This window comes from Barbus barbus, assembly GCF_936440315.1.
Source record: "Barbus barbus genome assembly, chromosome: 41".
NCBI lineage: Eukaryota > Metazoa > Chordata > Actinopteri > Cypriniformes > Cyprinidae > Barbus > Barbus barbus.
Window position 1 is genome coordinate 13628274 of NC_136719.1, and position 14073 is coordinate 13642346.

Below are 14073 nucleotides of genomic sequence, written 5' to 3' on the forward strand. Positions count from 1 at the left end.
AATACTGTCAAGCAAAGCTGATTCAAACACTTGGGAGGGCTTCACAAGGAGTGGACTGAAGCTGGAGTCAGTGCATCAAGAGTGACCAGCTCAGACGTCTTCAGGAAAAGGGCTACCAAGCCGCTTCTGAACCAGAAACAACGTCAGAAGCGTCTTACCTGGGCTGTGGAGAAAAAGAACTGGACTGTTGCTCAGTGGTCCAAAGTCCTCTTTTCAGATGAAAGTAAATTTTGCATTTCATTTGGAAATCAAGGTCCCAGAGTCTGGAGGAAGAGTGGAGAGGCACAGAATCCATGTTGCTTGAAGTCCAGTGTGAAGTTTCCACAGTCAGTGATGATTTGGGCTGCCATGTCATCTGCTGGTGTTGGTCCACTGTGTTGCTTGATTGGCCAGCAACTCACCTGACCTGAACCCCATAGAGAATCTATGGGATATTGTCAAGAGGAAGATGAGACACCAGACCCAACAATGCAGATGACCTGACGGCCGCTATCAAAGCAACCTGGGCTTCCATTACACCTGAGCAAATTCAAATTCAAATTTTATTTGTCACATACATATACATACATAGTACGACATGTAGTGAAATGTATTGTACGACTATCCAACAAATTGTCCAACAAAATGAGCAGTGTCACAGGCTGATTGCCTCCATGCCACGCCGCATTGATGCAGTAATTCATACAATAGGAGGCCCAACCAAGTATTGTGCATAGAAATGAACATACTTTTCAGAAGCCTGACATTTGTTTAAAATATCCTTTTTTTTTTATTGATCTTATGTAATATTCAAATTTTCTGAGACACTGGATTTTGGGTTTTCATTATCTGTAAGCCATAATCAAAATTTCAAGAAATAAAGGCTTGAAATATTTCTCTCTATGTAATGAATCTATATAATATGAGTTTCACTTTCTGAAATGAGTGACAAAAAATAATGACTTTTTTTCATGATATTTAATTTTTTTTTAGATGTACCTGTAAACCTACCTCACGGCTAATATAGAGTTATTTAGCCAGTCACTTGCATTTTTCATAAACTAAGTATATTAAATATTTAATGAACAATTATATTTTAATTATGCTCCTTTTCTCCTGCAGTTTGCAGTACAGTATTTCTAGAATGCAGGCAGGTGCATGAGAAGTATTTGAGTTTTAATTAGGCATGTCTGTGTACGTCTACACATGCCTATACAAGTTTAATTTAACATTATTTACAAAAAGAATATAGTATTGCATAATGAAAACGGGTATTTGACACAAAAATGTATATGTACGTGTATAAACAATATTACAATTAATATATTTATAAACATGAAGTCATATTTACAAAATCAGTGTAACATGGCATATAAGAAATATGGAGCTGAAAGAATTCATGTTTTTAAATATTTAATAGATATTGGAATATATATATATATTTACACACGTGTATAAGAGCACTGAAAAAATCAATTAATTGTGATTAATTACATACAAAAATATATGTATATTCAGTGGTGACCAAAATGATTAGAACTCGAAAATGCTTTTAAGTCGGTTATTTCCATCTTTTGCTGTAATGTGTCAGTAGGAAATATCAGTTTACATTTCCAAACATTAATTTTGCCATTAATTGTAATAATCCAGTGAGATTTGTTTGCACAAGGAGTCTGACAGCAGCCAGTGCTCCACACAGAGATCTGATCTGATCATCATCCAGTCTGTCTGGAATGACATGAAGAAACAGAACAGAACTGAGACAGACTAAATCCAGAAGAACTATGGCAATGTCTCCAAGATGCTTCAAGAAACCTCCCTGCAAAGCTACAGTACTGTTAAATGTTTTAGGCACTTGTGTAAAAATGCTGTAAAATGAGGATGCTGTCAAAAATAATTACCTAAATAATTATTTTTATCAGTTAAATTCTATTAAGCCTTGTGCAACCTTTTGGACATTTTTGTCCTTTTCAGTTTTTTGTTTTGTTTTTTTTTATCATTTTGCCTGTGTTATTGCCAAATGCATAAATTTTGGCACAGGTATGTATTTTTATTGGAATTTCACAAACTTGTTCCTCTCAGGACCTTTTGGACAAAAATGTCCCCGTTGAAACAGTGCTGTTTAACTGTAAAATTATGCAATTTTACATTTAGCCGATGCTTTTATCCAAAGTGACTTACATTGCATTCAAGTTACAGTTTATCAGCTCTTGCTTTCCCTGGGAATCGAACCCATGACCTTGGCGTTGCTAGCGCCATGCTCTACTACTTGAGCTACAGGAAAGCCTGATTTTAGGGTTTCATTCTTTTGGCAAGGCTTTAAAATTAAATTTTTTACCAGCTGGTGCCATTTTTTCAGGTTTGGCCTATAAAGCAAATACTCGCTTTATTCCTGTTTTCTGCTTCTGCATATTATAGAGCCAATTGGATAAAGAATGCAGCTATAATTGTGTTGGTATGGATGTCAAAGTGTGGTTTATGTGCCATAAAAAAATAATTGTATGTTCTTGTAAAATTTGAGAGAGAGAAACTCACAAATCCAACCACTGTGTGCACCAGCAGAGTTTTGCTGGCATCTGATGGGGAAAATTTGGTACTGCGCCCAAACAAAATCTTACTGAAAGCTAATTTTTTGAGATATCAACCTCAAATTTGGAACACAACTTTAGATTTATGACTTTGATTTTCTAGCAGGTATAGAGTTCAACATGCATCATTATATATATATTTTTAATAAAATATCATTCATAAATCATTTTCATAAACTTTTTTTGGTTTCACTTTTTAAACTTTTTTTAATTTCAACAATAATCTGCCATGGGTCTTCTTTAAAATGAGACAAAACTTAACTCTCTGCTCCCAAGCTTCAAATTTTTATGAATTTTTTTTTGACATGGACTATTTATTTTTCCACTATGGACCTTTTTTTAAAATTGACGCACAAGGGTTAACTAAATTAGCAGCTTATGCCCTAGGTGGACTTGCGTGTAGTTCTTCAGGTAGCTTTGTAGGAAGGTCTCTTGGAGCATCTTGGAGTTGATGAAAATACTAATGTTCTAATAATTTTGGAATTGAGAAATTTGTAATATTTATTAAAATTTATATACAGTATAATATTTAAATATGATTTATATCATATACATGTAAATATTTCTTATATACGTGTATGTGTGTATTTATGTGTATTTATATATACACTCACCGGCCACTTTATTAGGTACACCTTGCTAGTACCAGGTTGGATCCCCTTTTGCCTTCAGAACTGCCTTAATTCTTCGTGGCATAGATTCAACAAGGTTTTGGAAACATTCCTGAGATTTTGGTCCATATTAACACGATAGCATCACACAGTTGCTGCAGATCTGTCGGCTGCACATCCATGATGCGAATCTCCCGTTCCACCACATCCCAAAAGTGCTCTATTGGATTGAAATCTGGTGACTATGGAGGCCATTTGAGTAAAGTGAACTCATCGTCATGTTCAAGAAACCAGTCTGAGATGATTTGAGCTTTGTGACATGGTACATTAACCTGCTGGAAGTAGCCATCATCAGTACACTGTATTCATAAAGGGATGGACATGGTCAGCAGCAATACTCAGGTAGGCTGTGGCATTTAAACGATGCTCAGTTGGTACTAAGGGGCCCAGAGTGTGCCAAGAAAATATCCCCCACACCATTAGACCACCACCACCAGCCTGAACCGTTGAGACAAGGCAGGATGGATCCATGCTTTCATGTTCTTTACGCCAAATTCTGACCCTACCATCTGAATGTTGCAGCAGAAATCGAGACTCATCAGACCAGGCAACGTGTTTCCAATCTTCTATTGTCCAATTTTGGTGAGCCTGTGCGAATTGTAGCCTCCGTTTCCTGTTCTTAGCTGACTAGTTTCTCCATTCAGGAGGTGTCTTGAAGCTGTCATTACCAACAAAGGCTTTTGTACAAAGTATTAAATACATTTCAGTAGTTCAATACTTTTTCCCTGTGTCCATTTTATTACACACGAGTTAATTACTTAATTTCTATTTGTTTTGTTTTCTTTGTACGTATGGATTACTTTGGTTGTTATCTGGTGAAAATTTCAAGTCAACAGCACCTTTAGAAATATATTTACTGAGAAAAATGGTGACGTGTTCAAAACTTATTTTACCCGCTATCTATCTATCTATCTATCTATCTATCTATCTATCTATCTATCTATCTATCTATCTATCTATCTATCTATCTATCTATCTATCTATCTATCTATCTATCTATCGATTGTTCGGATTCCTGTCACACTCGTGGTGTTCCGGGTCAAAAATGACCAGACTCTAAACAACTGCTCATAAATCTCTCATTTTGCTATATTATCACCAAATATTGGATTCAATCTTTTTTTCTGGTTTTGTGTTTCTATGTGCATCTGATTAATCGTAAGCCTCATTTATCTGAGAGTAGGCACCTCATTTTTAGAGTGAAAAAAAATCAGTTTTTATGAATAATTTTCACAAAATTAAACAAAAAATTTAAAAAAAATTTGCACTGTTTATCACACTAGTGTGCTTTAATGTTTAATCAGGAAGTTTGTTTTTAAATGCTTTTATTTTGTACAAAATTGCAAAAAGTCACACTTGTGGTGTTTCCGGTTAAAAATGACCCGGCCTAAAAAAATTGCTTATAATTATCTCATAATGCTATATTATCACCAAATATTGGATTCAATCTTTTTGTCAACTTGTTTCTTTCATTTAGGACTGGTTTTGTGTTTCTATGTGCATCTGATTAATCGTATAGGCCTCATTTATCTGAAAGTAGGCACCTAATTCTTTGAGTAAGAAAAGCATTTTTTATGAATAATTTTCACAATATGAGATAAAAAATTATGAAAATAGGCACTGTTTTTCACACTTGTGTGCTTTAATATTTAATCAGGAAGTTTGTTTTGAAAGGCTTTTATTTTGTTCAAAATTGCACAAAGTCACAGTTGTCAAAAATGGCCGGCCAATGAAAGTGAATGGGGACCCTTACCAAAAAGTACTATACTTCAAGTTTATTTTATTATGTATACTTAAGTAAAGTTCAAGTATATTTTTAAGTATACTTTATGTAGTAAGTATACAAATATCAGTGTACTAGTAGTAACTTGTAAGTGTACTATTTCAATACTCCTTGGGACTAAATTGGCCCACTTTCTAGTATATAAAAGTATACTTTTAAGTAGGACTGTCGCGATTCGACGATTTTAGTCGATTTTACTTCATTTTGTTCGCGTCGACTAACCTACAAAATACCGGAAGTGGCGCATTTCACGGACATAAAACACATTATTAGACTATTTTCCAAGGCTGCATGATATATATTAAACCCATTTAAAAATCATAATTAAGCATAACTGTGAACTCACAAACGCTATGATTTAATTAAATGATTATATGTAATGCAGTTCTAACACACATGCGCTTTAATTATTTCCATGCGTGTAGGTTAAGCACGTGCGTCTCACAGCGGCTCCGTTCACAGTAGCTACTCAGAAACGGTTATCATTTACATGTGGAGCGACTCAAACTCATCTCTGCATGCTGTTGTGAGTTTGGGTTTATTATAACCTTCATCTGGGAACGCAACGCGCGCCATTTCATCAGATTTGTGCAAGTACACCCGGCTGCAGCCTGCAGATCGAGGCGGGGCTGCACCTGGGGCGGGGCTGCACGTGTCGCCCCGCCCACAATGCTTCTCATTGGTTAGTGGCAAAGTAATGACGTCGACGCCGCGGTAAACAGGAAATGCGGTTGAAACATAATTGGTAGCAATACATAATTATATAAAACAAACCTGTGAACCCGTTAATTACTTATACCTGGTAAATTTATATAGTATTAAACAATACATTGTAAATTTGTTAATCTTTGGAAAACATTTCATTTTATGTACATTTCCAAGCAAGAATCAAATTACTGCTTTTGACTTCATTGCAGTCGCAATGTCAACAAATATAGTTTATTTACAACTTAAGTTTAAGTTATTTCTATTCATGTGTATTGGTCATTTACCACTTACAAGTTATTTATGGTCGTTTTTTATTTTAATTTCAGTATATGCTTTACTGTTACATGTATTATTAACATTTAAATAAAAGTTAAATATTCTCAGCAAGTGTCATGCCTTAAGATGTTATTAAAATTAATGGTAACACTTTACAATAAGGTTCATTAAACAGTAATGTATTAACTAACATGAACTATAACCATGAGCAATACAATTGTTATTGTATTTACTAATCTTTGTTTACATTAGTTATTGAAAATACTGTTGTTTATTGTTTGTTCATGTTAGTTAACTGTATAAGTGCAGTTCATTATTAGTTCATGTTAACTAATGAACCATATTGTTACCAAATTAATAATTTATGGATTTACTTGATAATGAAAATCTTATGGTAAAAATATCAGCATTGTTTGTATATGAATAACATGCCAAGACAATTATTTATTTAGGTATGAAACGGTTTAATTCTGATAAAGAAAGGTGAAATTTGTACATTTGTATATAACACATCTTTTTGTACATATAAATGTCTGGTTAAACATGAACACCCTTTACACACTTTCTTCCTTTATTACTTAATCTCCTTTAATCATTAAACCTTCCTTCTTAATACACTTTACTGGCACATGAAACAGCAGTCTGGGTCCTCTATGCTGTCGTAGCATCCTCTCAGGTAACCACGCTTCCCATTACCTTTAAAACCTGAGCAGGATTTGAACAAGGTTTTACAGGTGTTACACTCTTTATTTTCAAAAGGCACCCGCAATTCAGCCTTTGATGTTTCACTCCATTTTCCCCAGTTCACAACACCTGTATCCAAAAACACACACAAAACAGAACTCTTTCATATGCACATCTAAGATTATGTTAGCCATGCCAGTGCTTTAGAAAAAGCAAGAAGCAAGATTACTTAAAGTCAACCTTATACTCATGAGGCCTTATGGACCGAGGAAGACTGGGGCTGCGTCTGCTGGACCGAGGAAGACTGGGGCTGCGTCTGCTGGACCGAGGAAGACTGAGGCTGCGTCTGCGGCATCTGCTGGACCGAGGAGGACTGAGGCGGCCTCTGCTGGACCGAGGAGGACTGAGGCGGCCTCTGCTGGACCGAGGAGGACTGAGGCGGCCTCTGCTGGACCGAGGAGGACTGAGGCTGCGTCTGCGGCATCTGCTGGACCGAGGAGGACTGAGGCTGCGTCTGCTGGACCGAGGAGGACTGAGGCGGCGTCTGCTGGGCCGAGGAAGACCGAGGCTGGGTTGGTGGTGAAGCATGGGTGGCAATGTGCTTCAGCAAATTTGCCCGAGTTATTACAGTCGCTGAACAATAGCAGCAGTGAAAGTGGGACTTTGCCCGACATTTTAAAATGGTGAAATCTGAAAGGGCAAACAAAAGAAAATAAGTTTGTTGAAAATTGCCTAAATTTAACCTTCACTTGTTTGCATTTTGCTCTGGACAGTGGACAGTCGCAAGACAGAATTTTCATCAGCACCATCCATGTGCAAGCACATTTATTTGTGATTTCAGCAACAAAGACCCATGGTCAATGCGCGCAATGCAGAAAATTAAGTTTACCTGAACCTTAAAATTAAATATTCTTCTACAAATTCACAAGCAATTAAATCCGAAGCATGCACAGTGCATTGCTGGCTGGTTCAGCACCATATTATACTTTAAATAAAGTGAGATAAGCAAAAGACAGTTAAACTCACCATGATGTTGAACTGCCCACTGAAAGTGATTTTTGATGTGATAATACATCAGTTCTGGCATACTGGAGTAACTGCAGAATGGGCACTCACTAGTGCAGCTTTTTAAATACTGCTCACATTCCCCCTTGCTTAACACCGTTTTGTGCATTTTTGCAAGGGGTAATGGATCTTAAAAGAGCCTTTGGGTTATAAATTGAGGAACAACAAAAAAAGAGGAGAGATGGAGGGGTGGGGATGACAATGACAAGGATCTGCAAACAGAAGGAAATACAGAGAATCAGTATTAGATATTATTTAGATATTATTATAATAATATCTAAATAATTAACATTTAATCATTTTATTCACAGAAAAACAATAAATTTGTATAGCCATTGTTAATTTGAACTTGTCCTATATTACTTCTGCTGGTTCAGTTTTGCCACTGTATTTATTTTTAAGGGGCTTATTTTGGGAACACTATATCAAATTCATAATCCCACTAAAACCACACACTAACTTTCTAATGCTGCCTTCAAGTGCTCTCGTAAATATTGCACATGAACGCCCTCCCATTCCAAAACCTTAATGGGATGAGCTCGTAATTACAACTTCAATAGTGAGAATTATAAAATTTCCGATAGAACGTGAAGGCAGCATTATGCCATGCTTTTGGGAAACGCAGACCTGGTTATTTAAAAGCAGACCTTTACACCTTGCGTGACATGGCTGAGTGAGTAAAGTTATGCGATTTTATTTTGAAACTACTTTACATTTCCTTTTAACAACACACTAAACGGCACTTCAGAATTAAAAATTGTAATTAAACAAATTAGACAAGAGACGTAGCTCGCCTGTACTCACCATGCAGCCAAGAAGAACGTAAATGAAAAACCGCTAGAATCGACGTAATGACTTGACGCCACTAACCAATGAGAACCCTTGTAGGTGGGACGAGATGTGCAGCCCCGCCCCAGTTGCAGCTCCGCCTCGATCTACGTCATTACTTTGCCACTAACCAATGAGAAGCATTGTGGGCGGGGCGACACGTGCAGCCCCGCCCCAGGTGCAGCCCCGCCTCAATCTGCAGGCTGCAGCCGGGTGATTTGTGAGGTAAATCAGTTATAAATCTACACACTGGAGAATACATCACGATTTGAAAATAAAAGCTCATACCCTCACTCTGAGTTTACACGGTTTGATGTCCACATATTCATTTAATTACAGCGGCTGTAGCATTTCTGTCATAAAGAAGTGGCCAAATATTAAAGATTAAGTGTACGTTTGAATTAAATGGTGTTTGGTCAATATTAAACGGTAATGTGTAAAAATAATCGTCAGGCAGCTGGCGCCTCCTGCAGGCCTTTGTTGTTATGCGTAATGTACATTAGCTCTATTGTTTATAATACATTATGTATTTTAACAGATTTGTTCAGTAAAACCATATGATTTCTTGCTTTTGATACTTTATTTTAACTAATTATTATTGCATCATTGCTATTATATATGTACTTTAAGTCATTTTAAAAGCTATTGTTCACTTAAATCAATTTTTATTACCACAAAAAAAAAAAAATTATAATTATAGGGCCCTATGAAATCCGTTTTATTTCCAAATTCAGTTGTGTTAAATTTTATTAATCAAAAAGCCTGTCTAATTAATTGAGTTTTACAGTTTTATCTTTACCAAATTCTGTTTTCCATTATTTTCTGGATTCCATTTTAATTGTTCCATTAAATTTTATTTTATTTATTTATTTATTTAGTCATTTAGCAGATGCTTTTATCCAAAGCGACTTACAAATGAGGACATAAGAAGCAATCAAAACCAACAAAAGAGCAACAACGTGCAAGTGCTATTACAAGTCTTGGTTAGCCTAACGCTGTGCAGATAATTATTATTAATTAATTAATTTTTTTTTTAAATAAAAAGATATATAGATAAAATAAAATTAGAATAGAGAGTGCTAGAGTTAGAGGGTCAAGTAAAGTAGGAACAGATGAGTTTTTAGCCGTTTCTTGAAGATGGATAAGGATTCGGCTGCTCGGATTGAGTTGGGCAGGTCATTCCACCAGATGGGAACAGTTAATGAAAAAGTCCGTGAAAGTGTTTTTGTGTGTCTTTGGGATGGCACAATAATGCGTCGTTCACTTGAAGAACGCAAGCTTCTAGAGGGCATATAAGTCTGAAGTAATGAATTTAGGTAAAGGGGTGCAGAGCCAGTGGTGGTTCTGTAGGCAAACATTAATGCCTTGAATTTAATGCAAGCAGCTATTGGTAGCCAGTGCAAATTGATGAACAGAGGCGTGACGTGCGTTCTTTTCGGCTCATTAAAGATTAATCTTGCAGCGGCATTTTGGATTAATTGCAGCCCTACTTTTAAGTATACTTTAAGTATTACAGTAGTAAACTTTGAGTACACAACTAGTTTACATCAAAGTTTTTAGCTTGTACTGCAACTATACTAAAAGTGAACTTATAGATATACTGATAGTTTACTAATTAAATACTTGTAGTAGCATTTTTAGTACACTTTGAAGTATAGTCTCAGTAAACTACCAGTTTAGTAGTTTTGCACTGCAAGCATATTCGTAAGTTTTCTTTAAGTGAACTTTGCATCATACTTTAAGCATACTACTATGTCCCTATTTAGGTATTAATTTGTATATATGTTGTTGTATGAATATCTGAACATATAAAACATCAAAAGAAAGAAAGGTATCTGCTTAAACAAAAACATTTTATTGTAGCTTCATGCATTCTTTTTTTTTGAAAACTTGAATGTGGGTAAGTTTCATAAATACAAAATAAAGAAATAAACAACATTTTGAACAAAAAGCTGAAAAAAGACTTTTGAAAAATTGGATTCAGAATGATAATCAAAATGTAGATGGAGTCGATCAACACCCCAAAGCTTGACAGTCATTATTACCTCTTCATTGGTCATCATTTTATTCCATAACATTACACAGTTTTTATGCTGTTTTAACAGGTGGAAGCATCTGTTGTTTTGGTTTCTTCTTCACTTGTGGTTTTTTCTTTTTGTGGAAATTCTGTACAGAAGATGTGTACTAGCACCCCTACCATATAACAATGAAAACACAGATTCTCGGAGCACAAGTATAGCTCAAATATATTTAGACTTTTTCCAAGTACAAGTCAAGTCTACTTAAATGTCATTTTAAGTATATTTCTGAGAAGTACATAAAACCCATTTCTGAGAAGTACATACATTTCCTATTTTTAGTTTAAAAGAAGTATACTAATAGCACACTTGAACAAACTTATTTTTTCGTAAGGGGAAGAATAAAAGTAAGAGAAACAACTAGTGTTCAGCAGCATGTTGTGCTTGCAAACATAAAGACCTTGGACCTGTGTGTGTGTGGATGCATGTATACTTACGCTATCACACACACACAAACAAATATCCATGCATACAAACTATTGTGAGTATTACACCTATTTCATCCTACCCTGAACTGCATGCAATGTGCTTTTATGAATCTTATATTATAACTCTCTCTCTCAAACTGCCTTGTCTTTATCCTGCCCTTGTGAAAAAGAAGTGCACTTAAGTATACTTTTATAAAGTGTGTACTTATTGCAGAAATAATATACTTTAAAAGATCACACATAAGTGCAAATTAAATGTTATTTTCGATGCTTAAATACATTGTAATTGTAATTAACTTCAAATGTATCACATTTTAAAATGATATTAAATGCAATAAGTTGAACTTTTGAGTGTTTTTTTTAAACCGCTTAAGTGGTATTTTTTAAGTACATCTTTATGTGTACTTTCATAATTGTTTCTAGTGTCTTTAAAATATGGTTAAAGTGTACTACTAATGTACTAACAAGCAATTAATGTTAACTAAAATATACTTAAATGTCATTTCAATGTACTTCAATGTTATATATCTCTGGCAATGAAATTGGAATTTAGTATAGGCTATTTAAAAAATCAACACAAACAATCAACAATCAACACAAACACAAAATGAAAACGCACTACAATTATTGACAAATCAATCTCTAAAACAAATACACAAAAATGCTTTTTGCTTATGCACAAGAAAAACCCAACACTACACAGCTGCAACACTTTAACTCACTTATTAGAAAGAGTCTGGAGAACAATGCAAAATCACTTACAAACTTACATACTTAAAGTACCTAATCTCACCATCATAGAAAACATCATTCTGTATGATGTATAAGCCAGTTTCCTCATTGGGGACCTAAAAATGTCCACAGGGTCAAAATTTACTGGTATTACTATCCTTGTGGAATCATTTGGTCTCCATAACGATATAAGGATTACTAACACACAAACACACACACTTAATACAAAATAAAAATTCAAGAAAATTATCATTCGTACAACAAATGAGACCTTATTGTAAAACATTACCAAACTGTGTTAATGGTACCCTCAGTTTCACAGACAAGGCTTAAGACCAGCCCCAGACTAAAGTGTAATTCTGAGCTGTTTCAACTGAAAGAAACTTGCACTCACTGATCTTTAAAAATATTAGTGCCTTTGTTTTGTCTCAAGATGCACACCAGTAATGTTTGTTTCTAAGCCATGTTAATGAAAATGACTTAAATGTCCTAATTGAACTATGGCCTAATCTTGGTTTAGTCTAAGCCCTGTCTGTGAAACCACACCATAAATTCTTAAACCTTTACTAGCACCAACATTAAACAGGACCGAAATGTTTCTTCTAAAATCTTACTCCAGCATTAGTGAATGCAAGTTTGAGTAAATAAATAAAGTTCCAAACGAACTTGTTGGGAAGTGGTGTTTGTCAGTGTCCCAGAAGCTCTTCATTGGCAGTAAACTTCAAATGTCATGAAGCTGCACACCATCTCTCCACAGTCTCTGTGAACAGAAATGTTCCAAAGAGGCAGGAAAGTCAGAAAATAATTCCTTGAGGAAAGAAAGAAGAACAATTGTTATAAAACACATCCAGTCATTATAAGTGGTTCAGTTGAGTGAAAGCAATAGACACAGTTGCAGTCCAAAGTTTATATAAAATGAAGAAAGGTACCTTAAATTTTTTTCCCTGATCTTGCCTTGCAAGCTTCTATCCCACATCTTCATGAAGTATGTTCCTGTATTTGCCACGACTGACACAGCAAAGCTGCTGTCCTCTTCCTTTGGTTTGTTACCTGTAAAATATATGATGATTAGAGGGGGATCTGTAAATGCACAGGAGGGAATATATTACTTGCAAATGGAAAAGATTCAACGCAATTAAAATCCATAGGGATAGTGAGTTAATATAGCACTTTTAGCTTGTCATGTGTGATCAGGGTGAGCTGACTTACTTTTAACATCATGTGTTTCTACACTGTATCTCCAGTAAAAATCTGTACTGATCCTGCAAAATGAAGAACTCCAGATAAGTACAAAAATATTACATACACAACCAGTAATGGAACATCTCGCTCTTCAAATGCAAAAATAAACACAACAACATTATTTCTAGAGGTGGCTGATATATTGAATATTACTAGTGGTTATAATATTGATTATATACTTTAAATATTACAAGATCGGATGAATTTTGTTTAGTAGCATTACATTGAATTTTAAATCGTTAGTTAAAAATACAATATTGTATTTTCAGCAGTCAAATATCTTGGTCCACGCACGCGATAACATTCCGATATCAGTATGCATTCATAGATCAATTATAGGACACGATTAATTCACCTCCCGAGTCCATACAGCAAGAACTGCCGGTGAAAGCCGCAGGAATGACAAGACTAAATTAAGAGTAAAGAAAGCTTATAACAAGATATACTTACTTGATTCATTACCTGCAGTACAGAAAGTCTCATCTGTAATCATCCAAACGCGCAGCTCCTCTGTTCAAACGACGCGCAGCACATTTTTCAAACTTTTTTCTAATTTTTTTATTGAATGCATGAAAAAAAATAAAATAAAAATAACAATAGTCATGGTCAAATCACAACAACAGTCCAGGGTCATTCAGTTTTTCAGTCCAGAGCAGCGCATTTTTCAAACTCTGCTGAAGTAGCGCTGATGTAGTATTTTTGGCGCATGCGCATAAAACAAAAGAGATACATGGTTACATGTTATTTCAGGCTTTTCATTTCTGTTCAAGTTCAAGTTGTCCTAATTCATTGTGTAGTTAGACCAAAGACTATTGTTAGCCTCATTCACCTAACTAAAAGTCAGTCATTTTTTTACAGTGCAGTGTAGCCTAGTCTAATTAAAATCAAATGTATTTGAATGCAAATTCATTTTATTTAGATCTGTTAAACTTTTGCTTGCAATTAATGCAATTAAATGTGTGTTTAAGTGAGAACAGCATAATGATATTGAAAGTATTCTGTACACAGATG